Below are 13,825 nucleotides of genomic sequence, written 5' to 3' on the forward strand. Positions count from 1 at the left end.
TCTTTAGGTTTTTAGCATGCTATATATATTCTTTATAAGACTATACTTTATAAGGCAAGATGTGTGATCATACCCACAAATTTAGCTAGTGGGTGAAAGATGTTTTCGGCACAAATATTTTACAGGTCTAGGTGCATGAAACACCAATACGCCATTGTCTTGACCTTCGTTTATTTCACATTATTATCCGACATATCATAGCAGGTAAAAAGCAGCATCAAGTAGCAAGAAAAACTGCAAGTTGTGGTCTTAGTCTGTTTTTGATGCTCCGGACTCGATCTCCTAGCACGCCCGTCTATACCTTGACTCATACGTCTATCATTCAGTGCAGGCACATATCCAGCTTTACTTTTCGGAGGGGGCCCGACACGAAAGCTCGTAAGCATGTAATTCTAATGTTTCAAAAATATCAATAATAATAATAATAATAATAATAATAATAATAATAATAATAATAATAATAATAATAATAATGCAACAGTTCTGTATTTCTCTTAAACATTTCTTACTTTTCATTTATGAACCGGTCAAACTGCATTCTAACACAAACGAAATCAAAAAAATATTTTCTAGAGACATGTAAGGAAAACTGTCTGCTACGTATATCACATAACAAAAATAGCAAATGGCAATGAGTGTATCGTTCTAATACAGTAATGTTATAAACAGATCGGAAACGAAATTGTAATCCCATTTAAAAGTGTTCTTTAATTCCACCTGGTATCAATGGCATTACGGTATATTCTTACAAGTAACACTTCCCAAGTGTAACACTCCGATTTTGATAAAATTTGACAGGCAGATACTACACATACAATAAACGAATACATGTTTTTTTATTTTCTGCGGAAAAACGATTTTAGGGGGCAAAAGCCCTCACCCAAAATTTTGAAAGTTAACGCCCGAAAGACAAAAAAAAGTGAACCAAAGTGAACGAAATTGTGCACAGATATGGCAGACGTAAAATGAAGGAATGCGTGTTTTGTATTTTCCTGGAAAAACGGTTAGGTGGGGCACAGACCCCTCCAAACCTTTCATCATGAAATATCAAAAGTGCTAGTAACAATATGTCTGATGTGTGTAAAGGACGAAGAATTCCAACGACACTTTGTGTATGGACAATATGCAAAAACTAAACGAATACCTGTTATTTTTATTTTCTACGAAAAAATGGTTTTAGGGGAGAAAAGCCCCCATCCAAAATTTTGAAAGTTGACGCCCGAAAGGCAAGAAGAAGTGAACCGAAATGAATAAAATTGTGCAAAGATATTGCAGACAAAAAATGAGGGAATACGGGTTTCGTATTTTCCTGGAAAAAAAAAGGAAAGAAAAACGTTTGGGTGGGACACAGACCCCTCCAAAACTTTGATCGGAAATATCAAAAGTGCTAATAATAGTACGTCAGAAATGGTTAAGGGACATGAAGAATTTGAACGACACATTGTGTAGGGATAATACGCAAAAAACAAACGAATACGGGTTTATTTTCTGCGAAAAAATGGTTTTAGGGGGCAGAATTCCCCACCCAAAATTTTGAAATCGTGCATAGATATTCTAGACGTAAATGGAGGTAATTGTGTTTCGTATTTTCCTGAAAAAAAAAAGCGGTTGAGTGGGGAACGGACCTTCTAAGCTCTTGGTTACGAAATATTGAAAGTGCAAATAAGTATACGTCAGAAGTTCCTAAACAGTATGGAGGATTGCAACGAAACTTCGTATAGGGACAATTTGCAAAACAATACATGAAATGCGTTTTAATTTGTACGACAAAACAGTGTTGGGGCCTAGAGCCCTCCAAAAAAAGAAAAAAAAAAAACGTAAACATTACCGTAAAAGTGCAGGAAGAATTGGACCGAAGTGAATGAAATTGTGTGTAGATATTGTATAGACTGTATGTAAAATAATGACTTTCGTGTTTTTAAGATGTCCCTATCAATTTCGGCACATCAACAACAAACAGGAAATTAATCGGCACGTGTTTTTGTATATGCGGAAAAACATTATAAGGGTTAAAGTTGCCTCGTGATATACTACAAAATACGCTAACTGCTTGTGCTTGTTGTTGATCTGCCAAATTTGAAGAAATCTGATGGAGACGCTTGTGAAACACGAGAGGTTTTTTTTTCATATCCAATATCTACAGACAATTTCATTCGCTTCGATCCTCTCCTTCCGACACTCAACGCCTCGGTCCACTCAACAGTTTTTTTTTTTCTTTTCAGGAAAATACGAAGCACGTATTCCCTCATCTTACCTCTACAACATTTGTGAACAATTTCATTCAGTTCGGTCCATTTCTTCTTGCCTTTCTTACGTCCAATTTCAAAATTCTGGGAGGGACCTTTTGCCTCCTAAAACCGTTTTTTCACAGGAAATAAAAAAAGCCGTATTTGTTTATTTTTTGCTTATTGTACTAACACAAAGTTTTGTTCCAATTCTTCGTGTAAATTCAGGCACTTCTGGCATACTGTTATTAGCACTTTTGATATTCATGATCAAAGGTTTGGAGGGGTCTGTGCCCCACCTAGCCGGTTTTTCCAGGAAAATACAAAACACGTATTTCCTAATTATATGTCCGCAATATCTGTTCACAATTTCGTTCACTTTGGTCCACTTGTTTTTGCCTTTCGGGCGTCAACTTTCAAAATTTTGGGTGAGGGCTTTTTCCCCCTAAAACCGTTTTTCAGCAAAAAATAAAGAAGCACTTATTTGTTTATTTTATATGTAGTATCTACCTGCCAAATTTTATCAAAATCGGAGTGTTACACTTGGGAAGTGTTACTTGTTAGAATTATAACAACAACGCATTGTCCACAGTTTGGACACTGACTCAAAGTAATCTGACATAAAATTACCTCAAAAGGGAAAAAGTAATTTTATTAAAAAGTGCTTGAGGTTTGGTAAGGGACAGCTTCCAGGACCTCACGCTGGATACATCACTGAGTCAATGCATTGTATTTGTTTCTTGCAAAACATGATAATTAGATGCGTAATATGTAAAATTATATCATAGTTTGACTTTTAATAGGTCTTTCCTTAATACATCCATATTATCCGGCGTTCTGCCTGCCTGTTTCATGTCGGATAAGCGAAACTCTACTGTATTTTCAAAGATAGCATATACACAGGGGCTAGAGGTCTGCACGGGCCGGAATTTTTAGAACGGACTCGGCCCGTCCCCTTTAATTTATAATCTATAGGCATTAGCGGATTAAGGGCGGAGCCAATGGAGCCCAGGCTTCGGGTCCCCAAGCTCAGGGGGCTCTTTAAAATCCCTCTATTTAATACTAAAATATAGTAATCAACTTATTATATTATAGGCTTCAGACCGATGCTATTTTTTTCCGCTCGTTACGCTCGCGGTATCGCTAGATTTAAGTCTTTATATCTGCAGCATTTACCTGTTAATAATGAATGCAATTATTTAATTGTTAATAATGAATTTAACTAAACTAATTATTCTAAACTTGGAGCACATTCAAATATTACAGCATAGTTCTCAGTAGTTCCATAAGCCTATGAGGCTGTGGAAGGCAGAAATGAAAATTTATGCACTGGAACTATTCTTAACATAGGGCCCCCTTAAAACAGTCGGTTCTAGGTCCCCAAAAGCCTTAATCCGCCCCTGTGTATAAGCAATATTTCACGAAAAGCTGGTATTTTTTAACAAATGTATTCATAAAGTAGTCCCTTTCTTCTTTAGAAGATTTCATTTCAGAGCCCACGGTGTTTAAGTGGTAGAGCGTTCACCTCTGGTGCATGGAGTCCTTGGTTCGATCTATGCTAGCGCCAAGTGAACCTTGTGCTGGACAAACACTGTGCGTGGGTTTTCTCGAGGTTCTCCCGTTTTATCCCACTTTCTTCACTCGATCATTTCATTCATTTCTTATCATCACTGTCTCCATTAGCCTATCCGGCATAATCGTAGGACGTAAAACTTAAAGATTTCATTTCAAATCATTTCAATCAAAAACAGTTGCAGGAAGTATGTAATTTCGAATAAAACAAACTACTATATACAATTCTGAGTATATTATTCTTTTATGAAATTCTCGTGAACCTTATTTCTAAATCGAAGGGTAAGAAGACTAAATTCACTCTCTTATTATTGTAGATCCATTTCAATTGAAGCAGTTGGAATAGTTGGAAAAAAATAAAAAAAAACATACCCTATATTCCAGTGTGCCACAATCGGTATAACGCGGCACACTGGTGTGTCCAGCAAAGTGAACTGTGTGGCGAAAACTTTTTCCTATTATTTGCAAGAATATTTGTCGAGCTTCTGTTATTATTATTATTATTATTATTATTATTATTATTATTATTATTATTATTATTATTATTATTATTATTATTATTATCAACGATTCTTCCATGGATCAGCTGTCTGTATACGGTTAAGGAACCACAAGTATCACATTGAGGGAATGAGTATAATTATTTACTTTAATAGTAATACAAAATCTATTTGCTTGTATATTTTATCGGGAATAACTGCATCCGTCTAGAAAGCTAGGACTAACAACAAAGGGATCCGAAGTTGTCACCACACACCGCCCCAAATCGTGAGTGCCACAAGTTCCCTTCTACGCCTTAGCACAATAAGGGCTGTTGCGTTCAGGGAGAGAGAGAAACAATTTAATTCCATTGCAGTCATATGCTTATTAAATGTTAACTTATATTTATAAGTTACTAGCAGCGTTCACCCCGCTTCGCTGCGGTCACCCCGGAACGCAATAAACTTTGTTACTTAGATAATTTTTACTTTTTCGCTTTCAAGTGATATGATAAAAACCATAGAAGATTGCAGTAAATGTTAACATTATATCGCCTGTCATTTATGTTAACCCGCCCCGCTTCGCTGCGGTCACCCCGGAACGCAATAAACTTTGTTACTTAGATAATTTTTACTTTTTCGCTTTCAAGTGGCAGTAAATGTTAACATTATATCGCCTGTCATTTATGTTAACCCGCCGAGTGACACGGTCATGCGGGTTGCATATAAATACGTTTATTTTTACCTATGATGAACTAACAAAGGATTTGTACGTTATGGACACTTGAATGGTCAATTATCTCAAGACACTGGTAATTAAAAATTAATGTAATATGATAAAAACCATCTAGGGTCCAAATCCTAATAACCCCCCAAAAATGAAAGAAATTGGTTCAGCCGTATTAGCGTGGTGAGGGAACAAAGGATTTGTACGTTCTCTTTTATATATAAGATGTAAGTGATCGTATCGTTTTCTGTTTATTATTATTATTATTATTATTATTATTATTATTATTAATTCTTATTAGTATATTATACATTTCTTATTACGTTGATTGCCATGTGTATGGAATTCCATACACACGGCTCTCCTGTGCAGTAGAGCGTGATTATTTTCCATACGCAAACAATGTAGATATTCCAAGTTTGTTGTGTTCGTTCTACAGCTGTGTATGTAATTAGATACATATGGCGTAGAAATCAAAATTTAATGTCTTTGCCACGTATATGCAAAACCATACACAAAGACATTTATGAACAAAGACATTGAGTTTGAGTTTAACGTCTCGCTCAGCAACGAAGCTATATGAGACGTCGGCCTACTGATTAACGTGGACTCCGAAGCCGGGAATTGAAGCCGGGTCTTCCACGCCAAAGGCGCATACGCTAACCGCTTAGCCACTAAGGATCTCATGAACAGAGACATTTAAAACAAAGGCGAAAACTAAGATGTGTGATGTGATTTTAAGTTTAACGCCCCTTTCAGCAGCGAGGCTATATGAGACGTGGACCTACTGATTAACGTAGAATCCGAACCACATGAGCTCCCGCCAGACGAAAACAAAGGCCTTTGGAATTGACAATAATCGTTTGGACATTTCAGTCGCACCTACCTAATATTAACAACATTTCTACGATAATTTCGTAACATTGTATTATTTCTTTTGTTGATTAGCTTGGTTAGGCTTATTTAAACACTTTTTTTTTTTTGCACCGACGTGTCACATCTCTTGGATGAAAATACACTAGCTCTCACTGGAAATCAAATCCAGAACCAATGCACTTGAACCATTTGACCACAACAAGGCACATTTAAAAAGAAGTTTCGATTTTGTTCGGAAAGTTGTGATTAGGTGTAACATTAAAAAATATATATTTAAGAAAGGATACGGAGCAAACGCACTGTACTTTCTCGCTCGAATTTTTTACACTGACTTATGTTAGGCTGTAACTATTATTGAAACATTTATTTGGGAATATTGAAACATTTGGAGGCCCAAAAGTAAAGTACCCATTAGTCATATTTTCGTTAGAAATAACTTGATCCATATATTAGAATTATTAAGGATATAATTGTATGTGAACTATAAGCAAAAGCGTCTGAATAATTTCTGAGAAAATCATGAAAAAAGTCACCCCCAAGAATAAATTATCCCTTGTGGATCTTTTCAGGACAAACGAGCTATGCTATATTGTTAGTGTTTTCGTAAAACATTTATTTATGAAATACGAACACAATCGCCTGAGTCGTTTTTGAGAAAATCGCAGGATAAAACTTACTGTCAAAAGTAATATACCATTTCTAGTTTTTCCGTATGAGGGAATTATACCATATAGCTAGATTATTTATGTCACATGTATTTATAAAATATGAACAACAAACATCTCCTGAGTGTTTTTAGGAAGGTCATCGGGAAAAGCTTACCCCCAAAAGTAAACTCTTCTATCTGTAATTTTGACAGTATATCGAATAATTTTTAAGCAAATCGCCGGGAAAAAATTCACTGTCAAAGTATCTCTTTTGGATTTTTCTTTTCGGAACACGCGAGTTATACCATATTGTAAGATTATTACAGAAAATATTTTACTGAAATTAGAACAAATTTGTCTCAGTTATTACTGAGAAAATTGTCCAAAAAAATTCAACCCTTGAGAAAACCTCTTCTGTATGTTATCGGAATAAACGATTTATGCTGTATGTTAGTTTATTAATGAAACATTTCTTTACGAAATATGAACAAAATTGCCTGAGGCGTTAATGGGAAAACTATCGGGGTAAAGCTCACCCTAAGATTAAGCTACTCCTTATTAAGTTGTTTGTTAGGTTATTAATGATACGTTTATTTATGAAATGTGGTTGAAAAAATTCTGCAAAAAGAACGCATACCATACAGTAAATTACACCACATATATTTTTCAGAACAATTATTCATATGCGGTTGAGATTCGTTAATAAAATATATATTTATAACAAGTAAATAAAATCGTCACAGCTTTTTTTTTACTTGAGAAAAATGAATTGTTTTAAATTTTAATCCTTCAGTAAATTACCCTTACTTTTAGATGTCGAAGGACATAAAATTCGAAAGATAGTATGTTATTAAAACGTTATGTCTAGAATTCGGTCAAGATACGTTGAACAGTATGGCCTCTATTTGAGTGCGTGTAAAAGCGCGACGAACCGAGAGACGAATAGATGGACAGACATCGAAAAATCATTTTTTCGATATGTAGGAGCCATGTAACTTGAATTCATTGAAATCTGGTATTCGGTTTTTATAACTATAACCACACTTTCTTCTTTCGTCGCTCGAATGTGAAAACGAATAGGCCTACACCGACACGTAATGTGATAATTTGTAATCCCAAAAATTTAATTTGTTATGTTTAATGTGTTGTCACGCTAGAAAAAGAAGCTTATGCATGTTAGATCATTTTATTATCAGTTTTTCACGTTACTGTATAATTCGTCGGAAGCATTCGTGATATTCACAAAGAGAGCTGTAAAATTTAGTTTTGTTTAAAGAAAGCATTCTTGATTTTTTTTACACAGACTTGCATTTGTTGCACTTGTTGATATGAAACAAAAGGAGAGAGAGAGAGAGAGAGTCAATACTCTAAAAGGGAACACACACACACAGAAACACTACAACAGACAACGAGTTATGGCTGTGATTGCGTTCGTTACGCTGTGTGTAAAGCTGCAGGTCGCGCTTGTTTTGTTTTTTACAGACACACTCGCAGTGAGTTGAAGTTTGAAGTTACTTCTGCTGTGTTAAAAAAACGGAGAGGGAATGATTAAGCATACCATACCATAAACTAAAAACAATCGCTATTAGTAATAAATAGTAAGCTAATTCTAAATAAATACGTCATCAGAGGAAACAAAAAGTTATTTCTTTATTGTATTGTTTCGGTTGTTATTAACATAAAAATTATACATTTTCTACAATGTTTTGTAAAGAAAAAAAATTGAACAGGATCGGATGGGATTCAATCTGGGGTCAAAACAGTATAAGAATTACTAGTCCGTCACGCTACCCACTTGACCACGCAGACTTTCTTTTATTGCCTATCTTTTTCTTAAGAAATAAATGCTCATGGCTATAGAGCATGTCACTTCCAAACTTAAGACAACAGTTTTTCTCTTTGTTTATATATTTCCGTACAACATCTTGGTTACAGAAGCTAATTTATATTTGGCAGACAATTTACACCCTAGATTTAAGCCAATAAATGCAATATTTCACTCCACTTTCCTGTTCCTTGATTCAACTGTTCTGCTACCAATTCTGTAATTCCCTCTACAATCGTGCTGTGCTACTCCAAAAATTCCCTCGAAAACATTATTGCCAGTATACACAAAACCGAACATAATTTTGTTTTTTGCTTATATTTTTATTATTTTATTATATCTTTTGGAAATATCTCCTTAGATGGATTGCTTTCTATTATCTCCACATTCTAATAACTGAATTTTACCCATAAACATAAGTAAAATGAAATAATTGCGAAAAATCGTGAGTTACAGTATACGCGCAATTTTTTTTTTTGCGCATGGGAGTACCTAGATTGGTCTATACTTTTTTCTTATCTTGGTATCAGGAATTACCTCCCAAACGTTGTCGGTGTTGATTTGAAACATCCTGTATACGTTAAATAGTGATGTGGTATGACTTTATTCAGAATATCGATATCTTTAGAAAAATTTATATATGTGCATATATTCTACTAAAATGATTCTGTAATGAAGAATATCGCTTACCAGTGTCTTTTGTTCTCTACCGTGTAATATGTCCCTTGAAAGTGCCGTTTTATTATAATAGCTTACCTTTTAAAGTTAATTCAATTTAATAATATGAAATTGAACACACCGTAGAAACTTACTAAAAGCTTATTTTAATTCAAAGAAGAAGCATTTTTTTACAAAGGTTAAAAGGTGACTAAGTTTATGTTTCTCACTTCAAGTGTTGACAAATAAAAGCTTAATTAAATAATTCAATTAGTCAACAAGTAATTACTACACCCAAAATTTAAAATTTAATCTAAAAATTATTTGCACTAGAGAACAAGAAAATAGGTCCTTTGTTCTCTAACAAGGCACATTTGACTTTTCGTAACAAGTCCAGTAGCTGTAGTGAACTTTTGTGAATAGATGAAACCTTATACAATAATTCAAGTTTGGTTTCGAAACGTGTGCTAACACTTCAGGAAGGTCAAATAGAATTCTACAGAGCTAGAATAAAGAGAAAGAAGAAGTTTGTTTAATAAACGAAGAGGATACATGCGGACATTGATTTGGCTTAGTACACCCATGGATCATGACATTGATCATCTCTACCAAAGACACTAACATTTAATTATGCACACTGCTTAGCTCATTTATAGACAGTTTTTTAATCAGTTTCATTCTGCACTAAAAGTGTTCTACAATATGGTCAAATAAAACTTAAGAACTGAACTTGTGTCTGCATTTCCAACATAAATTTCATATATATCACTATTAGCATTACATGCACAACAGTTAGGAGTATGTACACTCCTGTCCAAAATGATTGTAGCATATCTATAACTGTCTTCTTGTAAGAATATAATTTGATAATGATTTTGCACGCTACTTTTAATACTGGTAATTTGTGTATAAACGGGAAGTGTATATTTGTGATAAATTTCACAGGAAAAGAACTACAAATACGATAATTAGAATGAGTAAAAGAAAATGTTTCTAAATGGACAAGAAAGTTTTACTTTCGTTCCATTGTTATTATTTATTGCTTTTTTGACATGAAATTTAAGACATACCTGTAATGTCTTTGCCGATTATATAAATACTAACATTGTAAGAAATACCGTGCGAATTCGTTATCAAATTGTATTACTACAACACCAAATTTATAGTTATGCGACAATAATTTTGGACATGAGTGTACATCATTCTTAGGACTATGTAAATCACTTTTCGGACAAATCAAATAACATAACCTGGTGCCTTACAATGTGTTAGTGTATAGCGTAGTTGAATGAATCGTATTTTGAAATTTGCTAATAATCACGAGCCAGATGGTTTCATTAATCTATGCTATACATCATGAAATCAACTAATTCAGTAATTAATATCTCAATATGATATAAAACCGGAGTTTAACTTTTTTGTCAGATAATAGAAATCATTCTTCTCCTTTATGAAGTTTGGTTGATATTTACTAGAGACTAAAGTTCAAATGATGAGCAATCAAAGGCAACAAGTTGTGGGAAGGTACTTATGTGGATATAAGTGTTTGACTGGAACAACGTACTGAAAAACTACGTTTCACAATTTGACTTCCTTCTTATAACCCTGTAACTACATACAGGGTGTCCAAAATACAATGCAACTCGGAGTTCGGGATAGTAGAACTTTTGAACAGAAACACAAATAATGGTTTTAACAAAATAAAGCCTTGTTCATGCTCATATTTTTAAACTAGGAAGCAACGATTAAACTATATTACGAACCACACAGTGTTGGCAGGTGTAACCGAAGGTGTAAATCAATTTTGATTTACAAAACACGTAAATTAACTCATAACTCATAAGTGTGGATGTTATATCGTTAATATTCAGTTTGTTTAGTTGGAGTAGCTTGGAAACTATGGAGCGCATAAAATATTTTTTATTTCCACCGATAACCAATCGGATGAAGCCTCTGTAAGGGATAATAGGGAAATCGTAGTTTTCATAAATTAACACTCTGAATTGGCAACCCTGCTGATGTCTCAGTGCATCAAAAGGTGCGTTAAGGATTTGTCTACATTATGCTATTTTTGAAAACAATAAGAAAGAAATTTTGGAATTATGATGATATAACTTTTACTTACATACTCCCGGCAACACAGTTATCCATCACGAAGTAATTTGTTAGCTCTACAGCAGATGATGAAAGTACCCCCGTTTTGATTCAAACACATGTTCACACGTTTTAACAAGTTGGCAGCGACTTCATGAAGAGTAGAAGTGTTAAGGTACTCAATGGCAGTGCGAATGTTTGTTTCCAGGTGTTAAGTAGTTTGAGAATTTTTCTTGTATACTTCTTGCTTTAAGTATTCCCACAGAAGAAAGTTTGTGATTTTAAATGAGGGGAGTGTCTCGGCCTCAAGTCTTTACTTATTATCCGATAACCGAAAAATTCTTGCCATATATTTAATGTTTTATTTGACTATGGCATGTTGCGCAGTCTTGCTGAAACCAACAATCACGTTCATTAATATTCAACAAAGAATAAGTTCACGATACACTGTGTCCTTGACTGAATTGTGGGAAAATAAACGTCCGACTATTTTGGCGCCGTGAGATAGTGCACCACACACCTACTTGTACGGAATGCAACTGTTGTTCTTGCAACACATGTGGATTGTCAGATGCCCTATATCTGGAATTCTGACTGTTCATTCGGACTTGAAATTAAATCAAGCTTCATCGCTAAAGAATACCTTGTCCAACACATCAACTTCATGCTTTCGAATAAAAGATTGAAACCAACGACAATTATATTTTCGAGATTCCAAGTTTGTCTTCAAGAATCTGTATCATGTATACCCGTAGGTGTACCATATTAAAAGGCATGTCAGTCATTGGACGTGGTAAATTCACTTGTGCTGCAAGCTTAAGTACAGATTTCCGTGGTGATGGTGATATGCGTTGTTCCATGGTGTCAAAACCTTATTGTGTAAAAATACACTATTGCTTATTGTGTTGTGTTTCGTATATAGATTCCACACGAAATTTTGAAACAAGTCTACATATCATTGACTTAATACGAAGACTAGTGTTGATACAATGTTCAGGAAATTCTGCTCTCATTGTGGCATATGAGTTGCAATAAAAATAATGTTCAATAATGAAAACCTTATATTCTGTAGAGTACTTCATTGCAGCAAAACAATAATCATATCACAATAAGATAATAAACACATACAACACAACATAGAACGTAAAATAAACTTTCCAAACAAAGCAAGAACACTTACTACAAGTACGCACTGCCATCTGAACACGACTCGCGTCTTCTTTTTTTTTATTTACCTTTTACAAGCAGGAAATGTTATCTTGCTGGTTAGTAATGTTGTCGGCTGCATGTAAGTAAAAGTTTTATCATGATAATTTCAGTTTCTTTTTCATTCTTTTCAGGAATTGCATAATACAGACAGATCCTTAACACACCTTTTGATACACCAAAACATCAACACTGTTACCAATTCAGAGTGTGATTTATGAAAACTACCATTTCCTTAGTTACAGTATTTTTCAACTAAATCCATAAATGATGAACTATTAAGATGTTACTATTTCTATTTGGTAGTAGTAGTACTAGTCTGCTAGAGAGTCCGGAATATAAAATATTACTTTGGCAGTGGAAGGTCAATCTCTTTCAAGATAGGCAATTAGCAATACTGCCCTAATATGTAAATAAATCTTTTTTTTAAAAAAAAACAGTGACTGAGCTCTTGGTTACCGACAATTAGTGATGTGAGGTGGAAAATTTTCCGCTACATTTTTCCGGAAAATTTTCCGTTCTAAAAAAATTACAAAAATCAAGTAACAATTCCTCAGCAATCATGAAGTTGATTGAATTCTTGTATAGAAATTTTAAAAAGTGAAAGATCGTTTAAAGAATCTGAAAATTTTCATGTCTCAGACAATTTTCAGTACTATGTAGGAACTAGTGGAACAATTTTTTCGTGAATCGAAAAATGGTCTGTCCTGTTACAGTGATGAAAATTTTCCGGAAAATTTTCCGATTCATAATAACATACTCCACTTACTCCTACATCGTTGTTTAGTCGAGATGTGAGGTGGAAAATTTTCTTCTATATTTTCCGGAAAATTTTTCGTTCTTAACAAATATCAGTGATTAAGTAACAATTCGTCAGTATTCATAAAATTCATTGAATTCATATATAGAAACGTTAAAAATTGAACGATCGTTTAAAGAATTGAAAATTTGCATGGATCAGACAATTTTCAGTACGATGTAGGAACTAGTGGAACAATTTTTCATGAATCGAAAAATTGTCTGTCCTACAGTGATGAAAATTTTCCGATTCGTAATAACATACTCCACTTATTCCTACATCGTTGTTTAGTCGAGATATGAGGTGGAAAATTTTCTTCTACATTTTCCGGAAAATTTTTCGTTCTTAACAAATATCAGTGATTAAGTAACAGTTACTCAGTAATCAAGAAATTGATTGAATTCATATATAGAAATGTTAAAAAAAAAAGTGAAAGATCGTTTAAAGAATCTGCAAATTTTCATGGCTCAGACAATTTTCAGTACTATGAAGAAACAAGTTAAACAATTGTTCATGAATCGAAATATTTTCTGCCTTATATGGAAAAATTGAAGAACTTTTCATGAGTTGGAAAGTCTTCATCATTTTGAAGCAAAAGTATAACAACTTTTTTGTGAATCGGAATGTTTTATTGCTCTGTAGAAACAAAGGAATTTTCATAGATCGGAAAATTTTCATCACGATGTAGAAACAAGTGGAAAACACTTTTCATAGGACA

Source organism: Thermobia domestica, chromosome 4 (assembly GCF_964235325.1).
Source record: "Thermobia domestica chromosome 4, izTheDome1.hap1.1, whole genome shotgun sequence".
Taxonomy (NCBI): Eukaryota; Metazoa; Arthropoda; class Insecta; order Zygentoma; family Lepismatidae; genus Thermobia; species Thermobia domestica.